The 20,955-nt window shown below is 40.4% G+C and overlaps 1 protein-coding gene and 1 pseudogene across 10 annotated transcripts in view; one reads left to right on the forward strand and one right to left on the reverse strand.

Annotated features, from left to right (window-relative positions):
* Window positions 1-10,076, reverse strand: part of JAK1 (Janus kinase 1) — a 124,453-nt gene extending 114,377 nt beyond the window's left edge. For all 10 annotated transcript variants that reach the window (XM_023536196.1, XM_023536195.1, XM_023536194.1 and 7 more), the window contains exon 1: window positions 9,838-10,076. The gene's annotated coding sequence lies outside the window, so the exon portion shown is untranslated. The remainder of the gene's footprint in view (window positions 1-9,837) is intronic.
* LOC105298381 lies at window positions 498-20,706 on the forward strand (annotated as a pseudogene).
* The last annotated feature ends 249 nt before the right edge of the window (window positions 20,707-20,955 follow it).

Below are 20,955 nucleotides of genomic sequence, written 5' to 3' on the forward strand. Positions count from 1 at the left end.
GAAAGGTATGCTACACAATCCACAAACCTGAGGGACATGACCTACCCCAAGCACATGTTAACCAAAAGATTACAAGACACTTATAAAGTGCTTCTCCCATTTTCCACCAGACCCACATCATGATTCCCATATTGCCCTAGAGCCTTTTTGCCTTTCTTCCAAGATATTTCTCCCTTTTACCATACAAATTTCTGAAGAGAAGCATCAATAATTTGCCTGAAATTATTTATCTAAGCCATTGACTGGAGCAAGAATATCACCAAAGTCTTCCAAAATACTTAGTGATCTTTCACAAAACTATACCATTTTATGTAAGAATCAAGTATTTAATTTGACCAAATTCCCTTCGGTAAAATTTTTCCACTTTAAACCTCTACAAATGTACATTATCTACACAGGATTTAGTATTTATTCAATAAACACCATGTGCCTACTGTGAATGGGGATATTTCAAAGAATGAGAGAGTACCTGTCCTCGAGGACCTTGAGACTGCATAATGGAGGTAAGTCTACAAAAGAACTGAAGCACAGGCAGACATAATGCCCCAGAAAAGAGGATTGTACACCGCCCAAGTACCACATGTATACATACCTCTTCTTGCGGGTAGGGAGGTAGGCACATTTGAAGGGGCCTTGAAAGTTATAGAATTATAGATGGAGCGCATGAGGTATAAGCAAAGTGCGTTAAAAAAGGAAAAGAATGTAGAAAAATATGAGAAATGTTTGAGAGTCTAATGCAAACTAGTGAATAATCAATTTTGGTACAGTGTAGGAGGAGACAAACGGGAGAACAAGCTAAGAAGTTGAAGTCTTATCATAGAAGCCTTGAATACCACACCAAGGTGGAGTTTGGGTTGTTTTCTGTGGGCGATAGGGGCTTCTAAAGGCTGGTGGTCAGGAAATTCTACGACCTGAGTTAAGCTGCAGGAAGATTATTCAATAACTGTGTAAAGAACAGATGGAGGGATAAGGCTGGAAGCAGGGAGACTAGATTGGAGGTTACTGCGATCAACCAAGTAGAAAAAAGCTACATTAGTGGCAGGTATCAGTGAGAAGGCAAAGGTACAAATATACCTGGAGGGAGCACAGAGAAGGCTTGGCCAGCTATTGGAACAATGAAAGGGAGAGATCAAGAGGAGTCTAAGGCACCAGTCAGCAAGCTTTGGCTAAGTGCCAAATCTGACCTGCTGCCTACACTGTACAGCCAAGAAGCTCTGGAAATCATATATTTTTAAAAAGTTGGGGAAAAAATATTTTGTGACAACTAGAAATTCAAATTTCAGTATCCATACATAAAGTTTTATTGGAACACCACAGAGTCACACTCATTGGTTCACATACTGTCTATGTTTGTTTTAGTTATACAACAGCAGAAGTGCATAGAGGTGACAGAGGCAGCATGACACTCAAAGCTGAAAATATGTACTGTCTTTCCCTTCACAGGAAGTTTTCTGACCACAGGTCTAAGGTTTTGAGGGTGGTGGATAGAGAGGGCATTGTGAGGAACAAAGAAATCATCTACTGGGCTGGCTAGGTCAGAAAGAAAGATGATACCAATTTCAGAGCAGTTAAATGTGAAGTGTCAACAAGACATCCAGGTAAGGGAGCCTAGGATGAAATGGGAAGATCATCCCCCACAGTCCATCCCCCAGGACTGAGGCACCTGCTATTCCCCCTGCCTGGTACCTTCTTCCTCCAGATCATGGTGCCGCCTGGCTCCTACTCATCACTCAGATCTGAGCTCAGATGTCATCTCCTCAGAGTCATCCCCTCTCCTCCCACCAACCTAAGCATTCTCTACCCATTATCTTACTGGTTTTCTTTATTGCACTTATCGCCACTCAAAATTATCCTGTTTATTTATCAACATGTTTAACACCTTAGAATGTTGGCTCCCTAAGGACAGGGGCCTTGCCTTTTATTCCCCACTGTCCCTCCAGTGCCTTGAATAGTGCCTGAAGCTGCTCAACCAGTATTTAAAAAGGTAAGGAGTGAAGAAGAAATATGATAACTTAAGCTCAAATGAAAGCAGGTCATTTGCACAGTTTTAGGAACAAATGAAATCTGCTGTTTGCAGAACCTTTAGAAAAGTCTTCACTGGGGGAAGGAAAGAGATGAGAGGAAGAGGAGACACCAAGAGAAGAGAGCAAAGATACAGAAAGGAAAGAAAGAAGTATTGTGTCTTCTGAAGCAAGACAGCAGTGGGATTCTGGGACATCTTTCGGGAACGAAGTGTTTAGCAACATCAACTGTTTTAGATAACAAGTGCAGAAAAGGGGGCTGATTGTGAAAGCAAGAAGGTCACTAAAAGAAGCACTCTCAAGAGTGTGGAGATGGCAGTCAGGCTGCAAAGGGTGAAGGAATGAGTGGGAAGCAGTGAAAGCTTTCAAGGCATCTGGCAGCAGAGTGGGCAGAGAGAGAGAAAGGTGCTCACAGGGGCAGTAGTGATAGGTGTGGAATCCTTTTTTTTTTTTTCTCCATAAAATGACTCAAGTCCCATCATGTCATACCCTGTTTTAAAGCCTCAACTTTCCCTGTTATATTATAATGAAGTCCAAAGTAATACGGCCCAAAGGCCCTGCTTAATCAAGTTCCTCCCTACCTCAGTAGCCTGCATCTTTGTCCTCTCTTCTCCATCGGCAGTGTTAGTTCCACCTCAAGTCCTCTGCACATGTTGTTTCTTCTGGCTGGAAAACGTTCTCACCCTGTTAGCCTGGATAACTCTTTCATCCTTCAGATTTCAATGTAAAATAATGTACCCTCTCTTCTTACTGCCCCCCACCTCTGCTTTATAGCAAACTAAGACATCTCTCCCGTGCTTAGCACAACTGAAACAAACAGTTGTACAACTGTTGAATTACTGTGTTCTCCATGAGCAAGGAAGCTTCCTCAGGGCAGGAATCAGGCCTGTCCTTTGCTCACATAATATATGATCTACAGAAATAAACACGAAAACCTGAGAGCATTTTTATCTTTTGTCAGTTTGTACAACACAAGTGTCCTATTTCCTAAATCTACATCAATTTATGTTCAAGCCAGTCGTGCTTCCTCTGCCCTGGCCCTCCTACATCTAACCAACCTGAGTGAATGGTCATCCTAAACAACTAAAAAGACCGGCTTCTTGGAGACACTACCATATACCAAATGAGTTTCCCAACTAGATAACTGATATACAGTGATTAGCAGTCCTGCATAAAGTTTTACAGAATGGCTTTAATTGATCACAATCAGTCAAGTTTTAATTTTAGGCACTGTGCATCTTACTTTCTTAAGTCTGTGTTTTGTGAAATGGATTTGCAGGTGTCCCTGGCAAAAGATCCAGTGTACCTCTTTATGGTATTACTCACATCTGTCTGCTTCCCTATGCATGCTTAATAACAAGATTTTTCACTGGGAAAATACACATTTGGCAGATTGTTTTCTCCCTGATTTTTTTCTTTTGTCTTTTCTCTTACCATAACATAAAAGATTAACATAACATTAAATTCTACTAATTTAAAAAAAATTGCTGTAAATTACTCCCTTGCTACAATCTGAGCAAATTAACTGCAAATAAGCCTGCAGATATAATTGTGCTTAACTGGATGAACTGTTGTCAGTTCTAATACCCTTAAGCCCTTTAAAACACCATTAAAAACAAGAGCTGCATTAATTACAAATTGTTCTTTTCTATTTCTACTTTATACACTGGAACTTGTGTGAGTTACCCAAAGTACCTGAAAATAATACACCTAAGTTTATTTTTTAAATACCTACAGGTCAGCCTGTTCACCATTTGGACTGGATTTCCTTACCTACTGCCCCAACCCCTAAATACAAATTAGAGAGTTTTACTGTCTTTTTTCTTCTCAAATGGGAAAGCAAGGAAAAGAGAGAGCTAACTCTTTTGCTATCAAAGCACATGGGATGAGAATATCATCAAGAGCTTTTTCCCAACCAAGCAGCAACTATTGTTCTTGAGAATATGAATAAATGCAATATAAACATCACAGAAGGACTAAAAATATATTTAAAATATGATTAGTAGGAAGGGCTAATTTTTTGTACAATTTTATGTTTTGGGTAAAACATGCTTTAGGAAAGCACGATACATATATGGAAATAGAAACTAATAAAACAGTATTCATGAGAAACTGAACATACATTTAAGAGTTCCCTTAAACAGCAAATGTGCCTCCCTGGCACATGATCTGCTTTAAGATTTTTAATTTCCACACAACTCTGAAGATACCATTTTACAAACAGGTATGCCTGTGCCTCCCTGCCAACAGCCCATCACTTGCTTAGTAAACTGAATCAGTAAGAGCAACACAGTACCTTTGTATTGACTTTCCCAAAAAGTCTAATATAGTCCTGCCAAATTATATACTTTGGATGGCATTTAAAGTTAAATTAAAGGCATCTTTGTTTCTCATCTTTCCCTAAAAATTGAGTAAAACCTAATTTATCACCTTTAGTGCTGCCTACATAATAATCTGTTCTAGATTTGAGAAACTGCCTTTTTAAGTTTTTGATTTATCCATTTCTAATTGAAGCCTTTCTAATATAGACTGCTCTTTGTTTTGCATTTAGTGGATTGCATTTCCCTACAATCTTAAAAAGCACTCTGAATATAATTTGAGCTCTTTACTTTGTTTTCAACACATAGCCTGTTCACCAATTCCACCCCCAACAACAACAACAACAAAAATAGCTCATACTATGTGCCTGGCACTACTCAAAAATCTTTAGGTGTAGTCATTCGACCTTCAAAACAATCTTAGAGGTAGGTACCATCTTTATCTTCATTTGATGGATAAAAAAACAGACGTAACTTGCCCACATTCTCAGCTGACATCAAACCAAGCAGCTTGGCTCCAGAGCCTCAAAAAAACCACAGATTATGGAAAACAAGACTAAAATGCAATAAATCAGTCTGTTTTCTATCTAGAGATATAATAAATTGACTAATAAATTGACTTGACTTAGTCTCCCCCAGCCAGGTTCGAGTCATTATTGCCTTCTTTGCAGATAGCCACAGCTACTCTTTTTAGGTTTCACAGAGGCAGCCTTCTCTCCCAGATCCTCGGGGTAACTCCTTCCCAGAAGAATTAAAGCGCCTTTTTTGGAAAAAAGATTCCTCAGTGGTTTTCATTCTAAAGAAAACCTCCTCTTTGAGCATGTTCTATTGCAATCATGATAGCTTCTGACTCCACCCCACCTCCACCGACAACTTGCTCCAAGCAGAGTGTAGCTCCTTTCAGGGGTCTCCGTGCTTTTAATTCCAACCTCTACTATAATATCACCCACAGAGGTACTGTGTTGCTCTTACTGTGTTATGGCTACATACAGTAGGCTTATTTCCATGTAAACTTTCTTATCCATCTGCCAGGAACTTAGTTGGTACCAAAGAGATGTCTGTATATACAAAGAATGAGTTAATTAATTTCTAATATAAAAAAGGGGAAGAGGGGAAAGCTAACTCTTAGTCTTTAGACTATAAAAGAGTGACAAAAGTTTTCTAAAAAATGTTCTACATTCACAAAGTAGGATTTACTTACTTGTACGTGTATAATCTGCAACTGAGAACCTCTGAATGAATAGGCCCAAGAGTCTTCCGCTAGAATATAAATTCTATAAAGGCAAGGATTTTTGCCTGTTTTGTTCTCTTTATTCACTCCCTGAGACTCATAGCAGGAACTTAAGATGTATTTATTGAATAAATAAATGAACAAAGTGCTGTGTGAATGTTACTGTTAAGTAAATTCAGTTACCACAGATTAAAAATATCCTAACAGAGACCAGCTCTGTCTTCTGGCTGGAGTAGACTTAAAGAAATTTTCGTTTTTGCTTCTAAAGCAAGTCTTGCCTCGGAACTAGACAATTTACTCACACAGCACCAAGGAAAAAATGTGTGCCCACTGCCAGCTGTTAAGAATCACAGATCATAAAAACTTAGAAGTAAATATATCATGGAAATGAACTTAATGTTTTATGCTTTCTTATTGCCTCAAACTGCTAAGAAAGCTGGTGCACTTCAGAGGGAAGAATACTTATAGGAAGTAATTTCCTGCCCCTGAAACCCAGTTATTTCAGCATGGCAGCTGTTTAAAACCCCATGTTACCATAGGGTTTTCAAGACAGGAAGCAATAGTGGCACACCTAGCTGAGTACAGGGGAGAACAAGAAACAGAAAGGAAACAACATGCCAAATGAGAACAGAGCTTGGAGGTTAGCCTGCAAAGTATAAAAACAATGAACCAATTTTTCTGATGGCTCCTATAATGGAATTTACCTGTACATAGTATTAAAAAAAGAGAGAGAGAGAATGAAGGGCATAGAAACAAATAGCACCTTCCTTGGTCACTGACTGCTCTCCCCTTTTCCATCATTAACTCTTCTTCCATTTACTCTTATAGAAAAGAAATGTGTGAGAACTTGGTTGTTACCAATCCATGGGAAAGGAAGTAAACCATGGATAACTTTTCTCCTCCACTTACTACTTTCCGATATCTTCTAATTTTTCTATACTGAGTTTTCCCTCTTGTTATGAGAAAACAATCTTTATGTTTACGGAAATTACAGAGCTAAAAATTTTTGTGTTCTAATAATAAGAAAACTACATTAAAAAATCGACTAACGATTCAATAATAGCAAAGCATCCACCTCTTCACTCAACATATTATCTTAACTCCTTTCCTCAACTACCAGTGTATCTAACAACTCGTTTATAAGAAACTCATTCTTCAAAATAGTTATAATTTGTGTAGCATTCACAATTTCCATGCATTATGTACCTGATTTTCTGCAACTATTTCACGAGATGGCCAAAGTGATATTTTTAGTTCCATTTTACAGATGAGGAAAATAGAGGCCTGAAGTGAAACAATTTGCCATGACAGAAGCCTGGATCTTTTTGTTCCCCTACCTGGCATTCCGAAACAAGATTTTTCAACCCCAGAGCTATTGACATTTTGAGCCAGATAACTGCTGTATGGGACTGCCCCATGCATTATGGGATGTTTACCTGCATCCTTGGCCTCTACTCACTATAAACAATTAACATTGCCTCCTCCCACCTCCACCCCCCAAGTTATAACAACAGAAAATGTCTCCAGAAACTACAAATATCTCCTTGGGTGCAAAAATCATACCCAATCGAGAAACACTGTTCTGAAATAATCTGAGACGTTTCTTCTAGCATCTCTACTCTATGACAAGGCTACATATACCACTGAGCCACAATAAATCAGAGCATTAGATACTGCCTGCTCAGCAAGATTCAGTTAACCAATTCTCCCTCCGCTTAAAACAATTTTTTAAATGTGGAAGTGAATAAGAAAATCTCCTTGTACAAATATTCACATCTCAGATGATAAATCTAAAAGCATATTATCTCACTAGAACATAACAAAGACATACATAACAAAGATATATAATATGTATATGGGGAAAAACAGAGGAGTTAGAAAATACATATTTTGCTCTTTGCTAATAAATCTTATGAATACAGTAATACCTTACTACTCTATAAAAATGAGTATAAACCTACACATGTTCTCAATACTTGTTTCAGTTAGGTTTCTGTCCAAATATGTGTTACTTAAAGCTATTCAGAAGAAACTGAGTGATAACTTTGGAACATTACTAGAAGTTGTGGCCTGAACCACACTAGTGCTTGTGAACCCAGAATCTAAACTAGCCGACCTCACAATCCTCTTTAAACACTCAGTTTAAATTTCTTCATGCCATTTAATCTGAGAATCTACTCCTGCAAAAGCAACTACACCCTCAAAATTCCTTACTTTCACAAGCTTTTCAGCAAATACTTGAATTCTGCAACTTAACTCCCCTTAACACCTTAAATCTGTAAAGGGTGTATACCAAATGATCAGAGATAATTACAAGTATAGCATTAGTCAAACTGATATTAAGACTGCCTAAATTTGAAACTGATATTAAGACTGCCTAAAATTGAAATGTAGTTATATTTTGGGAAATGTTTGAGTTATTTTATCTATATATGTATGAAGTATTTACTCTCTATTATTATTTCCCAGTGGTAATAATTAGTATATTGTGGAATGAGGAAACTTTATACTGGATTTTATTTAACGTGGAGTGTCACATTGCAATCCTAGTATTAAAAAAAACATTTTTGTAGCTAAATAGAAAAAATAAAATAGTGAAAGTGCTTCGTTAACATACGTAGAATTAAGAAGTTGTGATTATTCCTATTCATAATGTCCATAATCACTTAGGTATGATGTACTTACATCTTTAAATGTGATCTTGATCTATCTATACATAGGAGACATTTTCTCCATATTACAAAGTATATCGGACCCAAAGTGTCTGGTACCCTCCTGGTCTCCATTAACCTTCACCACAAAGTACAAAAGAACACATTGATCCTCCAGTGAAAACAACTCTCTGGTCTTGGAAAACAACACAGTCACCAAAAGCAAAAGCGAGAAACAAAAAAACGAGGTTTTGGAACAAAGACCAAAACTTAAATCAATATAAAACTGTTCGTTTAAAAAAATTTTTTCCACTGTGTATATGCCCATGACTTGAATCTTTTTCTTAAAAAAACTGCCTACAATCAGGCTCCAAGATCACATCTAATTGTTTCTGCATTATACTCATCATCACTAACTCTCCAAGATTTTTAATGCTCTCCTCTCCCGAAAAAAAAAATAATGACAATTTTCTACAGCTGTAAACTCTTGCCACTCAGAAAAACCCTACAAGGAAAAATCTTAATAGCATATATCCAACCAGGGACAGAAGACAAGTCATAGCCACGTATTATTAATAGAAGCGGCAGGTCCTCTTCCTCAGGGACACGCAGGAATTTAGAGAAGATGCAATCAAAAAAAAATGTGGAAATAAATAAATAAAACTTTCTTTCAATTAAAAAAATGTGCAAAAACACCTGGTAATAATCACTTTTACCTTGGAGAGTGGCTTGAGAGGGGTGTTTACTACCGCTAAAGCGATGTTTCCCTTTGATGCTTGACCATCGACCATACGCGAATGGGGTCTGCAGAGTGACAGCGGGCCAGAGACCAGCCCGTTTCGGTTAATCAATCAGTCCCTTTTACAAGATTCGCAATTCTCCTGGTGACTCTCTCTCCCTCTCTCTCTCTCTCTCTCTCTCTCTCTCTGTTCCTCTTCCTTGGGCCTCTAGCCCAGGGTGCGTCTTTCGCCCTTCTCCCTAGCAGCCTAGGGCCTGGGTCCCAACCAAACCTAAAAGAGGAGGAGGCGTTTCCTGAGTCCACAGTCACCCCCCACCCCCGCCGCAAACGTGGCCTCAAATCCCAGAAACTTTCCCTCGCTGACATGGCAAAGGAGGAAAACCGCTAAGACCCTCAGCCTCCGTCCCAAGGCCAGAAAAATTACTTCTCCCGCCCCGCGGCAATTCTGCCAGAGAGCTGGCGGTCAAGTTCTCCGTGCAACAGCGAGGGACGTCAGACTTCAAGCTCGCGCCTGTATCTCGGGGTGGTATAAACAGGATGTCAGCGCGTTCCAGGCTTGTTTATGAAAACTTGCTGTGCGCCCTGAGGAGGGGGCGGCAAGCCTTAACCTTTCCCTTCCAGGCCCTGGGCCCCAGCCCCACGACCTCTCGGCCGCCGGCCGGCTCCGCTCGGCTGGAAATCCCCCGCCCGCACCCACACGCCCCCACCCCGCCCGGGCCCTCACGTCCCGCGTCGCGCTCGCGGAGCGGCCCGGGGTGCGCGACACGCAAGAACCGAGAGCGGCGGCCGCGTCTCCCGCCAGCGCCGGGCTCTGCGCCCCTCGCCCCGTCGTCCGCGGCCGCAGAAGGATCCTCCACCTCCCCTCGGTGACACTCACCACTTCCGTGTGCGCCCAGACCGTGGGGCTCCGGTCGCCGCGCGGGTCCCGATCGGGAGGCCTGCTCGCTAAACGACCAGCCCCCGCAGGTCCCCGGCGTGCGAGCGCCGGGGGCGGAGGTGGGCGCGCAGGGTGGGCGACCAAGTCTGGGGCGCAGGCCAGCGTAGTGTGCGGCTGCTGGGTACTCAGCGGCCGCCGCGGCCTGCGCTCCGCGACGCACCCGCCTCCCACCCCGCCCGCTGACTGCCCCACCTCCCACCCCGCGACCGGCTCCGCCTCTAGTGACGTCACGAGCGGCAGCCCCGGAAAGGGGGGGCGGGGGCCGCGGTCTAGGCAGCGGCGCGCACAACCCAGCGCTTCCAGCCCCGCCCCCATCCGGCTTCTCTCGCGCCCCCGCCCCCGCCCGTAGCTCTCCTTGTCTTCTAGAAACACCAACCTAGGGATGAGAGGTCCAACGGTGCAGAAAGTGAAATTGTCAGGGTTTGGCCATACGTTGACCCCTCCCAAGTTTGGAGTGCTCCACATCTTTGTGCACTGCGATGCATTTATCACAGTCCTCTGCCCCTTGTCCCGACCGAGTAAGAGGTGAGCCTGGAGCACTTGACGAACAGGAACTTAAGAAATAAATCTGCCAACGTTGACAAGTTACTTCAGATCCAACCTATTCCGTACTTAGAGCATTTTTAAATTAAAAAAAAAAAAACTTTGTTAATAAGAACATTTGTTTATATTGAATGTGTGTCCAGCACTTTTAACTTTTTACTAATCATCCTCAAAAGTAGGAATTATCCTCATTTTACCCATGAGGAAACAAATTGAGGCTTCAGTATCGTAATCAAGGTCACACTATGACTAGGATTCATACTCCATAGACAGTCTACAATATTGTCAGATCCTAACAATATTAATTCCTAAATATCTCTCCAGTCTAATCGCTTCTCCAAGTGTTTCAGCGACATGATTGGAGCTGCCACAATTTCTCACCTGAAGGACCACAAATACCTCTTAAATTGTCATTGCATTCACTCCAGTCACCAATTCTCCACAGCAATCTTCTAAAAATTAAAATCTGTTCCTCATTCCTGAACTTAAAACACTCTGATGCCTTCCCCCTGAAAATCTTTGGATAAAAATCCTCCTAGGCCTTGCATGGTCAGGCTTCTGCAGTTCAGGTCACTGTGGATCAAGGCTGCTCCACCTGCCATGAGTCCACCAACCCTGATGACTTGGGGGGTCACCACAACTTACCATATAATGAGCAAGAAATGCTGGGCCTGGTACTGGTGAGTGAAAAGAGCATTCAAATCTAGAATCCTGGATTTTAGGTCTGGCTCCCACCATTAACAAGCTGTTACCCTAAACAATTTGGAGGTTACTCATAAAAGTTAAAGGGTCTCCAATGTGCCTTCCAGAAAGAGATAGAAGAGCTACCAAAGACAGGAGAATCAAGCAGGGAAGGTCATGGCACAGCTGCCTACAGTATGAGTGTTCGTGTGCATGTCTTGCTGCACCTGCCACTCTGGGCTGTTTACATCATTTTCTTCACCTGTTAAATTGGAACAATACCTTATAGGTATTATACTGAGGATTAAGTAAGATAATGCAGGCCTGGCACATGTGGTGAGCTTGGTAAATCATCGTTATTTTTACTGAACTGGACTTAAAGAACAGGTGGGAGTGACATAAATAAAGAGAAAACATAAACCACATTTCAGGTAAGACTAACGGTAAAGAAAATAGAAACAGGAAGGCAGCAATAACCCCATTGTGCTCAAGAATGACTGACTGCTCTGCAGGGCTCATGAAATAAAATAAGAATAGAGGGGGTGGTTGAATTTAGATCCATCCCCCTGTACCAGACATTGCACTAGGTGCTGAGGATGCCGAGAAAAAAAAAGACACAGTTCCTGACCTCTGGATGCTCACAGTGGAGTCGGGGAGACACAGAAGCAACAATTCAATATGATTCATACTCTTCTAAAAGTGATCACAGAGGAGAATTACCAACTCAGCCGGAGGAAATCAAGAAGAAAAGGAACTACAAGTAGCAGACAAGTCACAGGATCCAGAGAATAGGTGGCATATTCAGGAAGTAATAATTATGTGCTGCATGACTGGGGAAGCAAAGATGAGCCTTATGCAAAAACGTTTGCCTACAAGAAATAGTGTGCTTTTGAGGTATTTAAGCAAATTTTTATTTTAGAAGAATCACTTTAGAGCAAGCTTTCTCAACCTCAGCACTATTGACATTTTGGGCTAGAAAATTCTTTGTTATGGGGGGCTATCCTGTGTATTGTAGGATGTTTAGCAGCATAACATCTTTGTCCTCTTAACTACTAGACACCAGTAGCAATCCCACTTGCTTTTCCTCCATCCCCTCCAAATCATCTCCCCACTCCTGGCCCAGTTATAACAACAAAAAATGTCTTCAGACATTGCCAAATGTTCCCCGGGGGACAAATATCACCCCCAATGAGAACCACTAATCTAAGGATAATGCAGAAAATGGATCGAAGGGCAAGGAGATTAATCATATAGAACTGTAGAGCTGCAGGCTGCAAGCGATGAGAATATATCTAAGGTGATGGACTAGGATAGTGGACCAGGAAGGTGTCAAAAGCCTGAGGAGACAGAATGGACAGTCTGTGGTGACTGATTAGATGTGGGTACTGACGCAGAAGGAGAAATCTCACTGGGTGCTGACACAGAGTGAGAAATCCTCACGTGACTCCCAAATTATTTGAATTAGTTGACAAATTAACCAAGAATGCCAACAGATAAATTGGATGAGGAATTCAATTTTACATTTGAGAATAAAAAAAAATTAAAGTTACTCTATAGGGAACATACAGGGGATGGGGGAGAGAGAGAGAGAGAAAGAGAGCGCAGGCGCATGTGCACGCAACGTAAAAGGAGAAATAGGAGAAATATACATCTTTCCTTTTAACACATATTATGTGGTATGAAACCTGTAAACCTGCTACAAATATTCATCTAAATTGAAGTAAAACAAATGTAATGAAGTAGACACTTCTTACTAGTAAATCCTCTTTGGAAAAAAAGACCATCCTACCAGCAATCACACACATGGGTTTCACACATAAATCTTCACCAAAAGAGCATTTGCTCACCAGCCTATTTCTCTGCAAAATCTATTGCCTAGAACATAGTGGGAAAATATATTAGATTCAAACAATGAGGTTTGCCTTTAAAAGTTTCTACTAAACAAAACAAAACTAAAATAACATTGTACAAATCATGAAGTTCGATTTTAAGAGTTGGAAACTAGAGATAAAGTCACCTGTAATTTTACAACTTCTAAGTGGTATAAACACACTTACCATATTACATATATTCTTGCAGTTATTTTTTTCACTAGGCATATTTCAATATAAGTGTAATATACATGTAATTTTATAAATTATTCCTTAAAGTTACTTTAATTTATAAGCATTTTTCCATGTTACTACAAAAGTCTTCATAACTAATAAATTTCTTGATGCAAATAACAAATCTCAGGATAGATTCACAGAAATGAGATTATTGAATCAAACGAACTGCATATTAGCTTCTTGATTCATAGATTCATATTGGCAAGTCATCAGAGGACCTCATGGTAATGGGCCCTCTTTTATCGATTTTGTTAGTACCTTTGTTGCCTACACATTTGCACATTGGGATACTATGAGTTATTAACCCTTTCCACAATTCCTGCAAATCAAGCCCCCTTGGCTGTCCCTCTAATGCTACAGTTCATTATGGTAATTGTGTCCTCTTGGCTTCTGACAGTTAAGCACTTACAATTGGTCTCTGTTAACTTGGGCAGAGCCCTATCATGCCCATGGCTATTAAGGAGCCCAGCTCTGCGACCAACTTTGAGGCCCCGCCTTCAGAGACAGTCTGCACTTTCTGTGATGCAGGTACCCCTCTCTGTAGTGCATTCTTAATAATCTTTGTGAATGGTGTATCCTTTGGCCCTCCCATGGAACATAATCCTCGGGTTGGTCTTCTGGCCTTAGATAATGTTTCCATTCTAGCATGCCCCTTTCCTCAACTTCTTAATCCTTCCTCTGCCTTCTGCCAGGGCAACTCAGGCTTCTGCATTTCACTTAGGTTTGGCCATCATGTTTTCCAGATTTCTAACAGATATCCTATATTGTTTGCCTCATCTTCTAAGGTCTTTGGGAGGGTGTCAACTCCTGTGTCTTAAAAGAGGACCCTTAGATCTGAACTCCAGAAATAGTTACACTTCTCTTGAGCAATGTTACTTATCATTTGTGTAACTGATTATATTTCTGCCTTTGACTATTAGGAAGCTCAGAATCAAATCTGAGTCATATATGTAGTATTATAAGAATTTATAACATGTGGTTTATGTACTGTCCTCTTTTCTTACACTTATTTTCACTTTACACTGACCCTTCAATTGCATTTATTCAACACATGAGTTGCCTAGCATTGTGCTAAGTATATGTATATTATCTCATTTAATCTTGGCTTCCCCTATTGTGGGATCTTGGGCAAGGTATTAAATTTCTATAAGCTTAGATTTCTTTATCTGTGAGGATAATCATAATATCTAATATCGGGGTTATCAAGAATTAAGAATGATAGTTAATATCATTAGTTATTAAAAGATACTCAAATGGAACCCAATTTTTGCCAAAAAATCAAAATATCGTAGATATAATTAGTTTACAAGATATTGACATACTAATTTCTTAAAAGATAAAAATCAGTTTATTATAAAAACAACATACAGAGCAGAATAATTATTAACAATGTTATTATGACTTTAATCTAATTGAAGATTTTTGTGGTTCCTGTAATTAACAGCACTGTAACAGAATCAATAAAGCTAAGTTAGAATGAATGGCCATACAGAAGGGCTCATTTGTGTGTGTGTGAATAAGCTGGATCCTGTCTGATCTCAGAAGCTAAGCAGGGTCAGGCCTGGTTAGTACTTGGATGGGAGACCACCTAGGAAGACCAGGTACTGTAGGCGGAAAAAATAAGAGATTGTAAGCTGACAAGGTCCTTGCAGTCTGTGAGGTCAACCAAGGGTTGCCTCACCCAAAAAATTTAAAAAAAAAAAAAGAATTCCAAATTCTCCCTATAGTACACACAGCCAGTTGCCCCTCCTCTAATGCTCAGAACCTCCAGTTTCAACTTCCTGCATCAAGCACTCTCCAACCAATTCTATTATAGGTACCTAATTTTCCAAACCTAGATGCTTCTATCCCCAAGAAGAATTCTGGTGCCAGCTATTAAGAGATAGTGATATTTTCTCTACCTTGTTACAAAGAGATAAGAGTTTTAGTGACTCTAAGAGAAATCCAAAATGCTATGGAGAGACAAAAGAAGGAGAAAGTGCAGGAAATGGGTCATAAAGGGTTTCTCAGCCCCTTCTAAGTGGTCTCTCCCTCTCTCTCTTTTCCAAATTTACATAACTTTTATCATCTATGTCACTCCTTGGAAACTTGTCCTCTACTACTTCTATTGCTATTTCTCTTTCCATCTACCCGTGTGTTTTGTCTCCCCGACCAGATTTTTTGCAGCTCCAACACAGCAGCTTTTCTCATTCCTCCCAGAACGCTCATGAGTAATGAGCTTCGCTGACTGGTCTGTTGAGTGCTAATCTGCGGGAGCTGTATCATTTGCCTAGCTTCACGATACCTTCCTAAATTTCCCCCTAAAACGCCACATGGCAGGAGTTTGTTTTTATTAAAACAAATTCAAATACTTCTAAGGATGTATTGAGTATTAAACTAATTGCTTGAGATAGCTGGAGCTGCCCACTCATGTTACACCAAGGAGGAGTTGGAAAGAACTAAGACGTACTGAAGTTCTCCTAGGGACCATCCATCTGCTCCAGTTCTCACAATCATCTCTTGAGGTGAGATTGGGCAATATGCCAAAGATCACACTACCACAGCAGGAACTAGAATTTTAACCTAAGAACACCTAGCTTTAAAGCTTTTATTCTTCTCACTATACTACGTCTCTAAAATAATAATGTCCCTTTAGAATCACTTGAATTCTCATTATTAAAAAAAATTAAGGGGGAGGGGGCACTTATTCACTAAGATACAAACTAAACAAGAATACCCCAATAGTTAGAGTCCTGGAGTAGTCAAAACAATATTGACTCTATGAACGTGAACAAGCAGTTTCATCTTTCTGAGCTTCAGATTACTTATTTGTACTCACACAATACTACAGAGCTGATATCAACACTAAATTAAATTTATATAAATACAAAATACCTGGCAAGCAGTATTAAATAGAATTCCTTTTAGAGTATAAAATGGGAGTCAACACACTCAAGTCTGACTTCAGCTTAGTTAGGCAGGTATTATTTAATTGGGTTAACACATTACATAATTGGGAGGGGCATTAGTTGACTCTCAGAAGAACAGCTTAATCATTAACTCAATGTCACCCAGCAGCAACCACAGGCCTTGGAGGTAAATTGATACTGCAGTCCACATCCTTTGAAGCCCTTCTCCATAGTAACTATCACTGCCTCCTAAACAAGGTGCTTTCAAATTTTCCTGTCCACCCTGGTAGGAGGTAAGAAGGTTTAGGTATAATCAGTATAAAAAGTGGAGAAATTTTGGGGGACTGATTTGAGGAGACAAAACTCTCCTTCTTAGTCCCTCAACTATACCAAGTCCTGCAGACTTGTGTTTCTAAGAGCACGGGCTTGACAGTGAATCAGAGGTGTGTTTAAGCTCTGTATATTCATACTCACGTGACTTCAAGTTTTAATCTGTTTTCTTATCTGTAAAATGGGAATATAATATTTTGTCTTCTAACATTGTTGTGAAGATTAAGTTAAATAATGAAGTTAAAGCACTTAATACAGTATCTGGCACACTGTAAGTTTTAAAACAGTTGGTTATTATTTTATTAGCAGGGACCAGGGCCTTAAATTTCTATGAGGCAGGGCAATAAAAAAGGAAAGGAAAGAATGGCTCCTTTGTTGCTGAGGATCAAGTCCAATGCCATAGTTGGGCATACAAGGTCTATCATAATCTGGCCCCAAGCCTCTGCTTTACGCTCTGGTTACCTGCACACACCCTGAAAAAAACCTCCTTAGCCTCCCCAGGCAAGCAGAATTCCTTCTTTAGTTTCCCAGAGAACTTTTCGTATACTCCTTATCATACCGCATTCTCATTATTTGTTTGCATATCTATCTCCACTCCACGCTACACCATCCTATGCTGTGAGTTTGGACAGTGGGGACCATATAGCATCTTTGTATTTACAGCCATGGGCACTCTGTAAGTCTCAGATGCATGGATAAGGAACATGGGGAGAACAGCAACTTGGTAATAGAATTAGGCCTAGGGTCAGGTTTGCTTCATAAATTTTCCTAAGCTTGGGTCTAAGCAGAAGTGTAGAGGACATGACATTTGCAGAACTGTTTTTCTGATAAGGGTGGTTGGGCAATTTATGTGTGCCTTCTAGGGAAAGCATGACTGGCTGGTGACTGCCGGCAGGGCTAGTATCTGGCAGAACACCTTAGCAACCAGGAAGCCACGGCAGGGTGATGTCTCTAAGTTTTCCTTCAGCCTTCAAGGTTAATATGTTAAGCAATTAGGAGCAACAAGTACTTCTAGGTGTGGTCAGTTGCCAGCAGAGCAGACAGGTTTGTGGGCAAGGATCATTATCCCTGTGATTATGTTCACTATAAACAATGATGTGAGATCTAGAGATAGAAAGGGGATCTGAAATGTGATCCCCACAGAGGATAGACCACCTGAGAATAACATTTCAAAGTACCTAGATTATGAAATATTACAGGATATAAGGCAATATAGAGGGATATTATATATCTTGACTTTTCAGGAATCATTTCATTTTTATTTTATTATTTTCATTAAAGGCAACTGATATTTATTGGTCATGTATTATGTACTTCATAGTTTTTTTAAAAAAGCGATGTGCTGGAGTCAGCTCCCACTGGCTCATAAGAGCAGAATGTGCGCATGTCTTCTGATCTCCATGTTAGATGATTTCACATTGGCATCTTAAAATCAGCCATGGCAGGAATTACAGAATGGAAACTGGCAAACACTACAAATCAGGGTTTCGCACCCCACATCCTCCAAGAGCTGATCGTTAAACATTTATCAGCACACCACTGGCTTTACAATGAATGATTTCAATTAATCCCCCAACACTCCTACTTTACAGATAGGAAAGTAAAGTTTAGAGAGGTTAAATAACAAAAGAACTTATTACAAATTTGGGGTGGCAAAGGCAAGATTAAAATTCACACCATCTGCCTCCAAAGTTGGAGGGAAAACTTCCTAACTCATTCTATAAGGCCAGCATTACACTGATACCAAAGGTAGATAAAAACATAAAAGAAAAAAAAATTACAAGCCAATATCCCTTATAGATGTAAAAATCCTCAACAAAATACTAACACATCAAACTCAACAGCATGTTGAAAGGATTATACATCATGACCAGGTAGGGTGTATCTCAGGAATGCCAAAGTGGTTCAACATAAGAAAATCAATGCAATTAGTCATATTAACAGGAAAAAAAGTTTAAAAATGATCATCTCAGTTGTCGCAGAAAGGCATTTAACATCATCCAATACCTGTTCATCATCAAAAATGCAAAGAAAACTAGGACTAAAAGGTAACTTTTCCAAAATGATAAATGGCATTTATGAAAAACTCACAGCTAATATCATACCCAATAGTAAAAGACTGAACGCTTTCTCCCCTAAGAGCAAGAAAAAGACAAGGATGCTTGCTTTTACCAGTGCTTTTCAACACCATACCGCAAGTTCTAGCCAAAGAAAATAGACAAGAAAAATAAAGTGCAAACATATTGGAAAGAAAGAAGTAAAACTATCTCTATTTGCAGATGCCATGATCCTATACATAGAAAATACCGAGAAATCCACAAGAAAGCTGCTAGAAATAATAAACAAATTCAGCAAAGTTGCAGGTCACAAGATTAACACACAAAAATCAGTTGTGTTTCTCTATACCAGCAATGAACAATTCAAAAGGGAAATAAAGAAAGCAATTCCACTAACATTAAAATATCATTAAAAACTATAAAATACCTAAGAATAAATTTAACCAAGGAGGTAAAATATTACACCCTGAAAACTAAAACATTGTTGAAAGAAATTAAGGAAGACCTAAATAAATGGAAAGACAATCATATTCATGGGTTGAAAGATTTAATATTGTAAGGATGGCAATACTACCCCAAATGATTTAAAGATTCGATACAATTTCTATCAAAATTTCAACAGCAGTTTTTGCAGAAATGGAAAAATCTATCCTCAAATTCATATAGGATTGTAAGGGGCCCAGAATAGCCAAAACAATCTTTAAAAACAAGAGCAAAGTTGGAGGACCCATACTTCTTGGTTTCAAAACTTACTACAAAAAAATAGTAATCAAAATAGTGTTATACTGGCATAAGGATAGACATATAAACTAATGGAATAGATTCAATAGTGCAGAATAAAACCATATATCTATGGCCAATTGAGTTTCCACAAAGGTTCCAAGTCCATTCAATGGGGAGAGATTGGTCTCTTCAAAGATGGTCCTGGCACAACTAGATTTCCACATGTGAAAGAATGAAGTTGGACCCCTACCTCACATCAAATACAAAAATTAACTCAAAATTGAACCATAAAATTCTTAAAAGAAAGTATATGGGTAAATCTTTGTGACCTTGGATTTGGCAATGTTTTGTAGACATAACACCAAAAGCATGAGTAACAAAAGAAAAAAAATTAGGTAAATTGGACTTCATCAAAATTAAAAACTTTTGTGCATCAAAGGACATTATTAAGAAAGTGAAAAAAAGGTGGCCCAACTGTCTGGGTGAGGGCAGAAGCTACCGCCATAGGGCCCAGCTGAGCACACTGGATCATGTGGGTCTCTCCCCAGTCTGGTTCCTTTTAAACCTACCCGGCACTGGGCCTTAGCCATCACCTTTGAAAGCTCAGACATCAGGATCCCACTATGGCTCATTGACAAGGAGATCATCAGCCATAACATCCATTGCTTCTACTTCGCCCTGCTGTGGCCCCATCACATTCTGGGCTTCCCTGTTGGCTAGCACATCTACCTTTCAGTTCAAATCCACCAAAACCAGTCTCCAGACAGGAAGACAAGGGCTTAGTAGACCTGGTCATCATGGTTTACTTCAAAGATGCCCATCCCAAGTTGCACACTGGAAGGAAAGATGTCCCAGTACCTAGAAAACATGATCATTGCAGTCATCATTGAGATCTAGGACCCAAATGTGCTGCTAGTCTACCAGAACAAAGGAAAGTTTGCTATCTGTCCAGACAAGAAATCTAACCCCAACATCAAGATGGTGAAGTCTGTTGGCATCACTGTGGGAGGAACAGGCATCACTCGGATACTGCAATTGATCCACGCCATCACAAAAGACCTGGATGACCACACTGTGTGCCAGTTGCTCTTTGTCATTCAGGCTGAGAATGACATCCTGCTGCAGCTGGAGCTGGTGAAACTGAGGAACGAACACTTTGCTTGCTTCAAGCTCTAGTATGTGGTAGACAGAGCCACTATGGCCTGGGACTACAGCTAGGGCTTTGTGAGCAAGTTGATGATCCAGGACCAACTTCCACTCCCAAAGGAGGAGCCCATGAGCCAGGATACATGCCTGCCCGACCTACATCTCAGGGGCCAGTCCAAGGAATACTGCTTTGCCTTCTGGCTGGGCATTGGTAGCACACACACCCTGGTTACCCACCATGCCTTTTCTCTGCCAAGTCCTCCCTTGCCATCCTTCTTTAAAGCTGTGGCTCCTGCCCATGCCCTGGGTGGTCACCCTGGTGAGTTGACCTGAGGGGTCCCTTTGGGAGCAGAGTTCTTTTTCAAGTGGGCTACAGCTGGCTTTCAAGGCAAGTTCCTGTTTGGCTCTCACTCAGCCCTGTCTCTATCCTCATGACTTTCTTTTCATCCTTCCCTCTGCCCCTTCCCACCCCCACAACACTACAGTGCTGAGGCTGCTAGCACCTCGCTCCATTCACCTCTCCCTGCTATGGACCACAGTCTGGAATAAACATAACGTACAGGCAGGCCAGAGGTACAAGGG

The sequence above is a fragment of the Pteropus vampyrus genome, unplaced genomic scaffold (assembly GCF_000151845.1).
Source record: "Pteropus vampyrus isolate Shadow unplaced genomic scaffold, Pvam_2.0 Scaffold151, whole genome shotgun sequence".
NCBI classification, from domain to species: domain Eukaryota; kingdom Metazoa; phylum Chordata; class Mammalia; order Chiroptera; family Pteropodidae; genus Pteropus; species Pteropus vampyrus.